This window comes from Heterodontus francisci, chromosome 18, assembly GCF_036365525.1.
Source record: "Heterodontus francisci isolate sHetFra1 chromosome 18, sHetFra1.hap1, whole genome shotgun sequence".
In the NCBI taxonomy this organism is placed as follows: Eukaryota; Metazoa; Chordata; class Chondrichthyes; order Heterodontiformes; family Heterodontidae; genus Heterodontus; species Heterodontus francisci.
Window position 1 is genome coordinate 70,230,470 of NC_090388.1, and position 13,658 is coordinate 70,244,127.

The 13,658-nt window shown below is 42.4% G+C and overlaps 1 protein-coding gene across 1 annotated transcript in view; it reads left to right on the forward strand.

Moving 5' to 3' along the window:
• The window catches only part of LOC137379708 (A disintegrin and metalloproteinase with thrombospondin motifs 20-like), a 603,896-nt gene that overhangs the window by 436,522 nt on the left and 153,716 nt on the right, over positions 1 to 13,658 (forward strand). The gene's annotated exons all lie outside the window — the stretch shown is intronic.

The following is a 13,658-nucleotide window of genomic DNA, read 5'->3' on the forward strand; positions in this document are numbered from 1 at the left end:
AACATTCACTCCCTCCACCACCAACGCACAGTGGCAGCAGTGTGTACCATCTACAAGTTGCACTGCAGCAACTCACCAAGGCTCCTTATACTGCACCTTCCAAACCCGCAACCTCTACCAAACAAAAGGACATGGGCAGCAAATACAAGACAACACCACCACCTGCAAGTACCCCTCCAAGTCACACACCATCCTGACTTGGTATATCACCGTTCCTTCACTGTCGCTGGGTCAAAATCCTGGAACTCCCTTCCTAACAGCGCTGTGGGTGTACCTACGCCACATAGACTGCAGTGGTTCAAGAAGGCAGCTCACCACCACCTTCTCAAGGGCAATTAGGGATGGGCAATAAATGCTGTTCTAGCCAGCGACGCCCACATCCCATGAATGAATAAAAAAAAAGTTCCCACTCGAGTAAGTGAGGAGGGGGAGTTGCACTATTGATTAGGGAGGACATCACAGCAGTACTTAGAGAGGATATCCCGGGGGGAACGTCCAGCGAGGCCATATGGGTAGAACTTAGAAATAAGAAAGGGGTGATCACTTTGATGGGATTATACTATAGGCCCCCCAATAGTCAGAGGGAATTTTAGGAGCATATATGTAGGGAAATCACAGATACGTGTCGGAAATATAGGGTTGTAATAGTAGGTGATTTTAAATTCCCTAATATTGACTGGGACTGCCTTAGTGCTAAGTGATCAGATGGGGAAGAATTTGTTAAGTGTGTCCAGGATAGTTTTCTGAAGCAGTATGTGGATGGCCCTTCAAGAGAAGGGGCTACACTCGACCTCCTCTTAGGAAATGAGGCTGGGCCGGTGGTTGATGTGTCAGTGGGGGAGCACTTTGGGACCAGTGACCGTAACTCTATTAGCTTCAAGATAGTTATGGAAAAGGATAGGACTGGTCCTCAGGTTGAAGTCCTAAATTGGGGGAAGGCTAATTTCGATGGCATCAGACAGGCACTCTCAAATGTTAAATGGGAGAGGCTGTTTACAGATAAAGGGACGTCTGGCAAGTGAGAGGCTTTTAAAAGTGAGATGGGAAGAGTTCAGGGCCGGCATGTTCCTGTTAGATGGAAGGGCAAGGCTGGCAAGTTTAGGGAACCTTGGTTGACGAGGGATATTGAGGGTCTGGTCAGGACAAAGAAGGAAGCATATGTCAGGTATAGGCAGCTGGGATCAAGTGAGTCCCTCAAGGAGTATAGGGGATGTAGGACTACACTTAAGGAGGAAATTAGGAGGGTGAAAAGGAGCCATGAGATTTCCCTGACAGATTTTATAAGTATATTAAGAGTAAAAGGGTAGCTAGGGAGAGAGTAGGTCCCCTTAAGGATCAGTGTGGCAATCTATGTGTGGAGCCACGGGAAATGGGCGAGGTCTTAAATGAATATTTCTCGTCTGTATATACCATGGAGAAGGTCATGGGAGCTAGTGAGTTCAAGGGAGGGAACACCGATATCCTGGAGCATATCAACATTACAAAGGAAGAGGTGTTAGAGGTTTTGAAGCACATTAAGGTGGATAAATCCCCAGGGCCTGACCAGGTGTATCCTAGGATGCTATGGGAAGCAAGGGAGGAGATTGCTGGGGCCCTGGCAGAGATTTTTGTATCATCGTTAGCCACGGGTGAGGTACCGGAAGACTGGAGGATAGCTAATATTGTGTCTTTATTTAAGAAGGGCAGCAGGGATAAGTCAGGGAAATACAGGCTGGTGAGCCTTACATCAGTGGTGGGAAAGTTATTGGAAGGGATTCTGAGAGACAGGATTTATATGCATTTGGAAAGGCAAGGTCTGATGAGGGATAGTCAGCATGGCTTTGTGCATGGGAAATCATGTCTCTCGAACTTGAGTTTTTTGAGGAGATGACCAAGAGGATTGACGAGGGCAGGGCGATGGAAGTGGTCTACATGGACTTTAGCAAGGCCTTTGACAAGTCCCGCATGGTAGGCTGGTCCAGAAGGTTCGGACACATGGGATCCGGGGTGAGCTAGTCAATTGGATGCAAAATTGGCTTGGTGATAGGAGGCAGAGGGTGGTAGTGGAGGGTTGTTTTTCAGATTGGAGGCCGGTGACCAGTGGTGTGCCGCAGGGATCAGTGCTGGGCCCTCTGTTGTTTGTCATATATATTAATGACTTGGATGTGAATGTAGGGGGCATGATTAGTTAGTCTGCAGATGACACCAAAATTGGTGGTATAGTGGACAGTGAAGAAGGTTGGCTAAGGTTGCAACAGGATATTGATAAACTGAGAAAGTGGGCAAGGGATTGGCAAATGGAATTTAACACAGACTAGTGCAAAGTGATGCATTTTGGGAAGTTAAACCAGGGCAGGACATATACAGTGAATGGCAGGGCACTGGGGAGTGTTGTTGAGCAGAGAGACCTTGGGGTGCAAGTGCATAGTTCCCTGAAAGTGGCAACATAGGTAGACAGGGTGGTGAAGAAGGCGTATGGCATGCTTGCCTTCATCGGCCGAGGCATTGAGTACAAGAGTTGGGACGTCATGTTAGAGTTGTACATAACGTTGGTTAGGCCGCATTGGAGTACTGTTTGCAGTTCTGGTCGCCGCACTACAGGAAAGATGTGATTAAGCTAGAGAGGGTGCAGTAAAGATTCACAAGGATATTGCCTGGTTTGGAGGGCTTGAGTTCTGAGGAGAGATTGGATAGGCTGGGTCTGTTTTCCCTGGAGTGAAGGAGGCTGAGAGGGGACATGATAGAGTTATATAAAATTATGAGCGGCATAGCTAGGGTAGATAGCCAAAGTCTGTTTCCCATGGTAGGGGTGACTAAAACTAGAGGGCATAGATTTAAGGTGAGAGGGAGGAGGTTTAAAGGGGATCAAAGGGGTAAATTTTTCACAAAGAATAGTGGGTATCTGGAATGAACTGCCAGAGGAGGTGGTGGAGGCGGGAACAGTAGCAACATTTAAGAGGCATCTGGACAGGTACTTGAATGAGCAAGGCATAGAGGGATATGGCATTAATGCAGGCAGGTGGGATTTGTATGGATAAGTATTATGGTCGGCATGGCCGCGGTGGGCCGAAGGGCATGTTTCTATGCTGTACGACTCTATGACTAGACAGGGAGAGTTAAAATCAACCCTGCAGTCCGTTGGGCTCTAACATTTCAAAGACCCACCTCAGGCCCGTACCACTACTTTATTTATCTTTTTGTTTCAAAGTTCTTATCAAGTCATAGAATAGTTATAGTGCGGAAGGAGGCCATTTGGCCTGTCGTGCCCATGCAGGCTCTCTGCAAGAGCAACTCAGCTAGTCTGATTCCCTCAGCTTTTCCCCATCGCAAATATTTTCCCTTTAGGTGCTTATTCAGTTCCCTTTTGAAAGCCATGATTGAATCTGCCTCCACTGCACTCCCAAGGCTCCTTAGACAGCATCTTTCAAACCCATGACCTCTACCAACTAGAAGGACAAGGGCAGCAGTTGTATGGGAACACCACCACCTGCAAGTTCCCCTCCAAGCCACACACCATCCTGACTTGGAACTATATCACCATTCTTTCACTGTCGCTGGGTCAAAATCCTGGAACTCCTTTCCTAACAGCACTGTGGGTGTACCCACCCAACATGGACTGCAGCAGTTCAAGAAGGGAGCTCATCACCACCTTCTCAAGGGCAATTAGGGATGGGTAATAAATGCTGTCCTAGCCATTGATGCCCACATCCCTGAATGAATAAAAAAAAATATTGAGACCAGAAAGTCAGTTTTAGTGGCTGGTTGACAGATTGGCCAGGACACTGGGGATGACCCACCTGCTCTTGTTTGAACAGTGCCATGGGATCTTCTACATCTACCTAAGAGATCAGTTTAACATCTCATCTGAAGGATGGACTCTCCAACAGTGCCATCAGGAGAGTACTGATGGAGGATAAACATTGTTCACTGTGAGGGAAAATCTGAAGAACATTCTTTGGGCCTGACTCTAGCAGTGGCCCAACAGTTGCATTGGCGGATGCCTCCCAGACAAGAAAGACTGTGTGCCACAGGGGGTCTAAAAGATTGGAGGAACTCAGTTCATAAAGATGGCCAAAGTGAATTCATTTCCCAATATGGTATGGTTCTCCCTCAGACAGCTAATGTAGTTTAGGTGCGTACAGCCACATATTTTAAAAGAAAACATTACACTGAGATATCTGAGAAATGTTAGTCACATGCCAAGTTAAGTGGCATTTTAAAATATCGGGTTTAGTGGTAATTTTTTAAAAGTGAATCCTTTTCAGTTTGATTGCCAAACATGCTACTCTCCTGCTATTGGTGCCACGTCTCACTGATAATAGCAGATGTTAAATCTTAGCCTTTCCCCTTGCAGTTCTGTTGACCTTATGACTTCATCCATTGGAAATAACTTATTTGAAGAAGAGAAGAAAGTAGTTTGCAGTAAATAGGAAAGCAGAGGTTCAACCTTCTACTGGATCATAATAAATGGTTGATCAGTTATCAGAATTTAGTGAAATTTGAACTTGGGGATTACCTTTGATGTTTTACTTTAAAAACACAGTTAATGTCTTGAATTAAATAAAATGTGGATTACACTGTTGACTGTGCATAGCTGTTCAACTTCGAAGTTATATATATTTCTATCAGAATGAAAATATTGAGTGTTCATGGATCTATTTCTGAAATCAAAGCTGTGCATTGTAGCAATATTATAGAAGTGATAGCTTTATTGAGTGAAGATACCATTTATGTTTACATAATGGAGAAACAAATACTGAATTGAATTGATATCACCATATTAGAGCCTGTACAATGAAGAACACTAAGATTAGTCTGTCGTGAAAGAAATCTTGCAGCCCATAATAAACTAAAGCATCTGTAAGATATCAGAGATCTGTTTGGTTTCAAATTATAAGAATCTCTATACTTTATCTTTTCATAAACCTCAAAGATCTCTGCGATCTTCCAGTTCTGGTTTCCATTGCCTCATTATTGGCAGCCGTGCCTTCAGTTGTCTAGGCCCTAAGTTCTGGAATTCCCTCCCTAAATCTCCCTGCCTCTTAACCTCTCCTCCTTTAGGATGATCCTTAAAACTTACCTCTTTGATCAAGCTTTTGGCTACCTGTCCTAATGTCTCTTTATGTGTCATTCTTTGTCTGATTACACTCTTGTGAAGCACCTTGTGACGTTTTACTATGTAAACGGCAATTATATAAATGCAAGTTGTTATATATAACTTTAACTCAGGAAATGCCATGGGATTATTAAAATGAGTTCCCATCATTCCGGTAGGGTTAGTTATTCCACTGGCTGCGGAGCCTCACTAGATACTCGAATGACACAAAAATGTTACAGCCCCATCTCCAACCCACTTTTGTAATTTCTGCCCAGTTGTCTCCAAAGCTTGGAATGTACAATGCAGGTTGAGTATTTTTGAGATTAAATTGCATGGAGACTCGGTCAACCTTTTGTTTGGGTCATTGTCTGCAAGCAGTCCCTCGTCCAGATTTTATACTTAGACACCGCGTGCTGCTTGAATGTTGATCTGTATCAGTGTGCTACTGCAAAGTAAATATATCTTGTTATTCTTGATGGATGAACCATCAAGATAAACCTTGTTTTTCAAAAGTCAGTAAGGTGTACATTGCATCATCATTAGCATCTTCCGGTTATGGCTGACGTTGGGTGTTACTGCCAATCGCGATGGTATATGAGCCAACTCCTGTTCTTCTGGTTTTTTTGATTGACCCGTACCAGAGGGCCTATCCTGTTGCAACTGAGGCTTATTTTTGATTGACTGCTTTGTTTAATTGTGACTGTTACCTTTTTTTATCTTCCTTTATATCTGATGAACATCTCTGGTCTGACTAGCATTGCGTGCTCCCTTCGCCCCACCAATTCAGCCCTTCTGTCTGGAACTCCCTCCATAAATCTTTTTCCCTCTACCTCTGTCTCCGCTGTTAGAAACCTTCTTAAAATCCATCTCTTCTACCAAGTTTTTCATTTAATTTCCTAACTCCTCTTCAACAGGTCTGCGCCTGTTCCTTTCCTTGCCTCTGCACAGTGCTTTGGGACATTTTCTATGCTAAGGGCACTATATAAAAGTAGGAGATTCAGGCTGGCAGCCCTAGTTTTCTGGTTCCTTGCTTGCTGTACTTCTATTATTGTAAGAGGAGAACAAAAGAGCCCCAGAGTTTTCTTTCCCACTTTTCCTCACTTTTTTTTGTGAAATGCTGTGACTTTGGGAACTTGGTTGATTTAAAATAGTTTTAAAGTTCTGTTGATCAACCAGGCATTCTTGCACTGCGCTTAATTCGCCAAGTTGTCTTTGATTAACACTATTTCTTAATAGTGCAGTTCAGTAGTTTGTTGCCTGTGATATGTGGTCTGACAATATCTTACTTTCCAAACATTTCCCAGAGTTGTGTGGCTAATTCTTACAATATTCAGCATATGAGTCAAAGAAGAAATAAAGAATTTATTGCTCAGCCTTGGGCACTCTATACCTGAGCTACTTTAAACACATGACCATGTTGCTGATCAAAGAGAGTGTGAGCTCACCTATGGTAGCTGAATTTGTTATTGAGCACATAGAAAATACTGGGGGGATGGCGCCACATCTTAACAATATGGTCATAATTTATTCAGCTACAGGCAGTCAGCAGCTGCATAAATGGATCAATGTTGAGGAAACCGAAGTTCCATAGGGGAACCATGGAGAAAGGATAGATGTAGACTTGTGTCCTGCTCATCTCCGCTCCTGATCTAAGCCATGCCAAGGACAGGCTGTGGCATTTCCCAGCAGGGAGAGGGAACATCAGAGGAGTAAGTTATATCTAGGTGGTCTTTGCTCCCTTTTCCATTATAGGAGCATTGGTGATAGCCTGGAATTAGGTTGTACATCCAACTACTCCACTGCAGTTGTCAGGGCTAAGTGAGTGAAAAAGGAGCCAAAAATGTAAAAAATCGTTGTCCAAAATATTCCCAATAAAGATAGAGAATGGTCGGGGGTGGGGAGTGTTGCAGGGAATCAATAAAAGGGATGGTGTTTTAAGATTAGGGTTGTAGAGCAAGAATGTAGTTTATCTCATGAAATTCCTCTGTTCTTTAATGCAAGCAAAGGAAGCAGATGTGAATAAAAAATGGTGCAGTACCAAATAGAGCTCCTGACAACTAATTGTCTATTTTCAACCCCCATAGATTATCATTATTCCTTGCATAGTTGATCGATGAACATTCACGTAAAGTTCTGCAGAAAGCCAATTTGTGTTTAAGTCCTTGTTAAAGACTAATCATTAAATACATGAGGGGCAGAGTCAATGGTGGCACAAAGAAAAAGAAAAATCTTTGTAGCAAGTTGACGTGTAGTTACTGTTGTGATGTAGGGAAATGCAGCAGCCAATGTGCGTACAGAAAGCTCTCTCAAATAGCAATGAGATAATGACCAATTAAACTTTTTCTGTATGATGTTGGTAAAGGATAAATATTGGCCACTGCTTCTTTGCTTTCTTTTAAATAGTGCCATGGGATTTTTTTATGTCCATCCAGGGGGCAGACAGGGCCTCGGTTTAACATCTCATCTGAAATATGACATCTCCAACAGTACAGCACTCCCTCAGTACAGCAGTGGAGTGTTCACTTAGATTGTGCGCTCAAGTCCTGAAGTGGACCTTGAACCAACGACTTCAAGATGAGAGTGCTAACAGTGAGACGAGGCTGGCGCATTGTCAAAAATATAAGTATTTTACTCCAGGTTACACCTATTAGTGAGTTCAATTAAGTAAATCTCAGTGTGCGATTGAAGCATAGGAACAGGAGTAGGCCATTCAGCCTCTTGGGTCAATCTCAGTCTTGATTTTTCAATTGACCCAGTATCCACAGCCTTTTGGGAGAGCGAGTACCAGAATTCCACGACCATTTATATGGAAAAAATGCTTCCTGATGCTACTCCTAAATGGCCTAGCCTGAATTTTGATTATGCTCCCTTGCTGTGGATTGCCCCAGCAGTATAAATAGTTTCTCTGTATCAACCCTATTACGTCCTTTAATCATTTTAGGGTTTATTTTAATTATTTTATTTACCTCAATTAGATTATCCCTCATCCTTCTAAACTCAAGGGAATACAAACCAAGTATATATCCTCATAATTTCATGCCTGGTATTATTCTGGTGACTCTGCATGGTACTCTCTGCAAGGCCATGTTTAGTTTAGAGATACAGCACTGAAACATGCCCTTCGGCCCACCGAGTCTGTGCCGAACATCAACCACCCATTTATACTCATCCTACACTAATCCCATATTCCTACCACATCCCACCTGTCCCTATATTTCCCTACCACCTACCTATACTAGGGGCAATTTATAATGGTCAATTTACCTACCAACCTGCAAGTCTTTTGGCTTGTGGGAGGAAACCGGAGCACCCGGAGAAAACCCACGCAGACACAGGGAGAACTTGCAAACTCCACACAGGCAGTACCCAGATTTGAACCCGGGTTGCTGGAGCTGTGAGGCTGCGGTGCTAACCACTGCGCCACTGTGCCGCCCTATATATGTTTCTTGAGTTTGGTGGACTAAACTGAATGCAGTACTCAGATGGTACTCTGATCAGGGCTGTGATCACTTGCTCACTTCTGAATTCCAATCTTCTTCAGATAAAGACCAGCATTCCATTCGCTATGGTGATTACATTTTGCACCTCTGGCCTAGCTTTTAGTGAGTTGTACACACCAACACCTTTGTTTGTCCACAACTCTTTGTTTCTCACTATTAAGAAAGTATTCTAATTTTCTTTCTCAAATTCAAAGTGGATGTCAAACATCCCCACATTGAGTTCCAATTGTCATAGTTTTGCCACTCACTTTGCCTGTTCCTTTGTAACTTCCTCCTCTTATCCATATAACTTCTTGTGATTCCTAACTTAGATCTGCCTGCTAACTGGGATATACAACACTCTATTTCTTCATTAAAGTCATTAGTATACATATTAAAAAGCAGAGGCCCCAGTACAGATTCGGGGGAATACTACTTGTTACTTCCCACCATATCAGAGAATGAACCCTTTATCCTTACACAACGTCACCTACCTCCCAACCAATTATCAACCCATATAGGTTACCTCTAATTCCATGTGCTTTCACTTTTGCTAATAATCTCTTGCCCCTTAGCAAACGCTGTCTGTAAGTCTGTATAGATAACATCCAGAGACGCTTCCCTATCCAACATGCTAATGACCTCCTCAAAAAAGGTAGCTAGGTTATTCAGACATGACGTACACTTCACAAATCCAAGTTGACATCAGTTTGATCAATTGTTACCTGTCCATGTACTCCGTCACACTGTCTGTGACATATCTGTAGTTACCCGCTTTCTCTGTCCCTCCCTTCTTAAATAATGGAGTGACATTTGCGAATATACAATCTAAAAGTACAAGTATTGATTTTGGACAGCATTGGAAAATTATGACTATTGCGTCTGCAATTTCTTCACCTGCTTTTAATACCCGGGAGTGGAAACCATAACCATCAGGTTCTGGAGGTTTGTCTTCCACCACAGTAATGATAAAAGTAGAGAGGAATGTTCTTCACAGGAGCATGAGTGTAAAGGCCATTGACAGATGTATTATAGTGGGGAAGCATAAGAGGTGCACAGAACAAACTATCTCAGGCAGCAGGCCTTTCAACAGAGTCCGGTGCATGGGCATGACTGAGGACCAAAGTGAGGCTTCGGCTTAGAAGGTGGCTTTAACTGAGGCATGCCACCTAGTCCGTGGAGTTCTGCAGAGATAGTTAACCATCTATAAAACTGTGCCAGTGATATTGCCCTCAGTTTATGTGCCATGGGATCCTTCTAGGCAGAAACAAGGTGCATCACAGCAGACAACTACTTTTCCATGCAGTTTGTTAAGGAGGTAGCTGAAACCTTGTTTTGCCATGAATCCTCATACATTCACTTCAGCAGTAACCAGCAACAGCTGAAACAGCAAACTTTTTTTCCCTCCAAATTGGCTCTTTCCCCATGATGTCATTGACTGTACCATTTGTGTGCCTGTTAGCAGTGCCCTGTCAGTTTGTAAGAGCTATGATCCATGCCAGTGCACATGTTCTTAAGGGTGTGCATAATACCTTCATCCTCAAGACAATTAAACATTAGACAGTTCTTTGAAGTAGAGGGAAATATGGAAGCGTATCTCTACCAAGACATCAGCCATATAATTCATCCATGCCTGATGTACATTTCCCATACCATGTGCAGAGCAGATGCAGCAAAGCACATGGGTCAACCAGGGCCATTTTTGAACTGACATTTGAGTTATTGAGCCAAAGCTTTAAATGCTTGGATTCAGTCAGGGTTTGCAAAATTATTATGAAATGCAGCACACTGTGCAATATTGCTAACCATTGACTTGAATGACAAGCAGTTACAAGCCAATGGTCTTTTCATGAGCAATTTGATGGGCGGAATGTCCTCTTTCTGTGTCGTTATGACTCTAAAGAGGTCAACAGTGTTTAGCCACCATCTGAGGCAGGGAGACAGGTGCATGAAAGTTTCATTGCACAGTTCTTCTAGTGACCTCTGCAGTTGGGCATCATTTCTTTCTGTTGGACATATTTGCAATCAGTGAACCAAGTTACTTCCGCTGTTTAATTTTTTCAATGGAACTGTTAGCTTTACTTTTAGACAACTAATGCCAGCTTTTCTACACAATAAAAGAATAACTAAGCACAAGAAACAATCAATGTGAATGAATATCTTTAATGTGATATGTGTGTTTCACATGTGTGCGGCAGTTGAATTTCCCCTTTGGTGTCATCTGCATGTAGATTCCTGATACATGCATCTACTATGTTCCCGGTCCCCTCTTCCCAGTTGAAGGAAAGTCAATAGAAGGTGGGTACTTTGCCTTCCTGTCTCCCAATGGCTCAAATTTAAAATGGTTGACTTGTTTTTAAATCCCTCCACGTCCCTCCTGATCTCTGTAACTTCCTCCAAATGTACAACCCCTCCTCCCCAAATGCTTCTCACTTCAGCCTGTTGTGAACCCCCTCCTTCCTTTTACCCTATCATTGAAAGTTTTGCCTTCAATTACTTAGTTTCCACTCTTTTTCAGCAGGAATGGGTGAAATGTTTGAATTCCCTCCAAATGATTGCCTTCAACCATTATCCAATATCATATAAGCTTGTCATGACTGCTTCTTGGAGTTTAATCTCAACTTCCACTACTGCTTCAGAGAGTTTATCAATGAGAAATGTTCCCCACTGTACTTAGACCCTGTGCAGCTGAGGCCTTGTCTTCAGATACCATGGAGTTACCACATTTAACCCTTCCACCTCTCTATCTCCTATTTCACCTTTAACATCCTTCACAGAACAATCCAGTTCTTTTACCAAGCTTTTTGGTAACCGTGTCTAATCTCTTTTCCTTGGCCCACTATCCAATTGCCTCACACCTCTGTGAAGTGCTTTGGGATGCTAGTTTAGATTAAAAGCATTATATAAACGCAGATTGTTACATCTGAATAAGATGGTACAAATGAAAATTCATAAATCACCAACCTCCATAGGCCGCATGCCTTCTAGCTTCTCCCACTTGTTTCTCATTAATTTATAAGGAGTGAGCTATTTCAAATTAGGATTCCAGTGTCTGTTGCAAGCTGCTACCTACAGTTAGGTGTTTATTTAGCAGTCAGCTATCGAAGCAATGTGGGTCAAGACTTGAACTATAGCAATTCCTTCCTACAATAGATTTTCTTTCCCATTGTAGCATATGTAACATCAAGTGTTACGTAACATCAAGTAACACCTTACCATTTTCACTACTATTTCATTACCTCCTACATCCTTGCTTATATTTCTCTGTAAGCAATTCTTACTCTTTCCCATGTTCAGACATGTGCAATGCCACTGCTTTAAACTAATAGTTATAGTCATGCCTTAGGTTTGTGCTCTAAGACCTGCCACAATTTGCCTGAACCATGAAGATGGAGTCACCTTTATCCATTGCTTCTTGTTACTTTAATTACCTTCTTTGCATTCATTCTGGCCATCCTTCCTCACCAAATGTTTCCTTATGTTACTCCATTACTGTAGCATCCAGTGCATGGCCTGTAAAATAAGCTAATATGCATTCTCTACAGCTGGATGAATGAACTTTTCAACCTTTCAGCCTGTTCAGTTGTTCATCGGCTGCTAGAGATGCGTTCCAGGGTCATTGTGTTTTATGATTGGATCTTTTATTTGCATTAATACAAATAAGATTGCATTCTTGAGGATAGCACACACTCAAGAATAAATCCTGCAGATTTGTTAGGGAATCATACATTTTAATGTTAAATGGGCATATCCATTTTGCTTGGAAATAGCCTTGAGTATTTACAAAATTAAGAATCAGAAAAAGAATGAGTGGTCTCAGGACTCAGTCCCATCCTTTAGTCATGAATTGGTAAAATGGTAAAAGTGAACATGTATTGTTGCTTAAGCAAAAGTGATCTTAATAAACTTGTTTATAAAAAGACCATTCCAGTGGAATTCAAAGTATTGTTGTTACTCTTAGTAAACCACCTTAAAGCCGAGCAATTCTGATTCAAATTGGCTGGATTTCCCAAGTTGCAGTTCTAGAAATATGTCTTTTGCGAGGATTCCTATAATCCCCAATTGTCGGATGGTTAATTAGTGTGGATCAACAGGGAGACAGTATCTGATTTTACTCATTGCTACAAATTTCTGGCTAATCTTGAGATGATTACAGCTACCACCCCAGTCTCTAACCAAAATGTGGCATCCGAAATGGTTTAAACTTTCAATTCGTGAAAGTATCTCAGGAAATAACATTCATTTTTTTCATTCTTCTCCCAGATGTGTTCCAGGCCTTGAGCTCTCGGATTTGGTTGTCCCATAGATATTGAAATAGTGTGCAGGATCACTGTTAAACGTTGGAAGCAGAAGTAATTCATTTGTCATGCCACTTGAGATAGATGAAAACTAGAGGGGATGTAACAATCTGCTGTGCAGAAGGATAAGCTAAGGGAAAATGTTTGGAATGAGTCAATCCAAGTGTAACGTGTTTCTACATGCCAAAAGTGGCCTGCAGACAAGAGCGTCATGTATGAAGGTGAAGCAGGTCTTTGGCTGCAGACTGCATGAAGGAGCTAACCCAGCTGTTTCCAGTCATGTAATGGAATGCCATTTTCCTTCACTCTGATTTTTTTCTGTCCAATTTTTTTCCCTCCTGAAGGAATTAATGCCCTGATTTAGTTATGATTCCAAAGGGTTCCACCTGCTGAGCTTATTGGTCATCTATGAGCTAAGGCAACAAAAGAATGGTGCAGTGGTTAGCACCCCAGCCTCATAGCTCCAGTGACCTGGGTTCAGTCTGGGCAAAGTTTGCAAGTTCTCCCTGTGACTGCATGGGTTCCCTCCAGGTGCTCTGATTTCCTCCCACATGCCAAAGACTTGTAGGTTGATAGGTAAATTGGCCATTGTAAAAAAAAAAAATGCCCCTAATGTAGGTAGGTGGTAGGAGAATTGAGGGAAGGTGGGGATGTGAGAGGGAAAATGGGATTAATGTAGAATTAGTATAAATGGGTGGTTGATGGTCAGTGCAGAATCAGTGGGCCAAAGGGCCTGTTTCGGTGCTGTATCACTCTATGACTAAAATATTCAACTATAGACCATATTCAAAGTCAAACCTAATC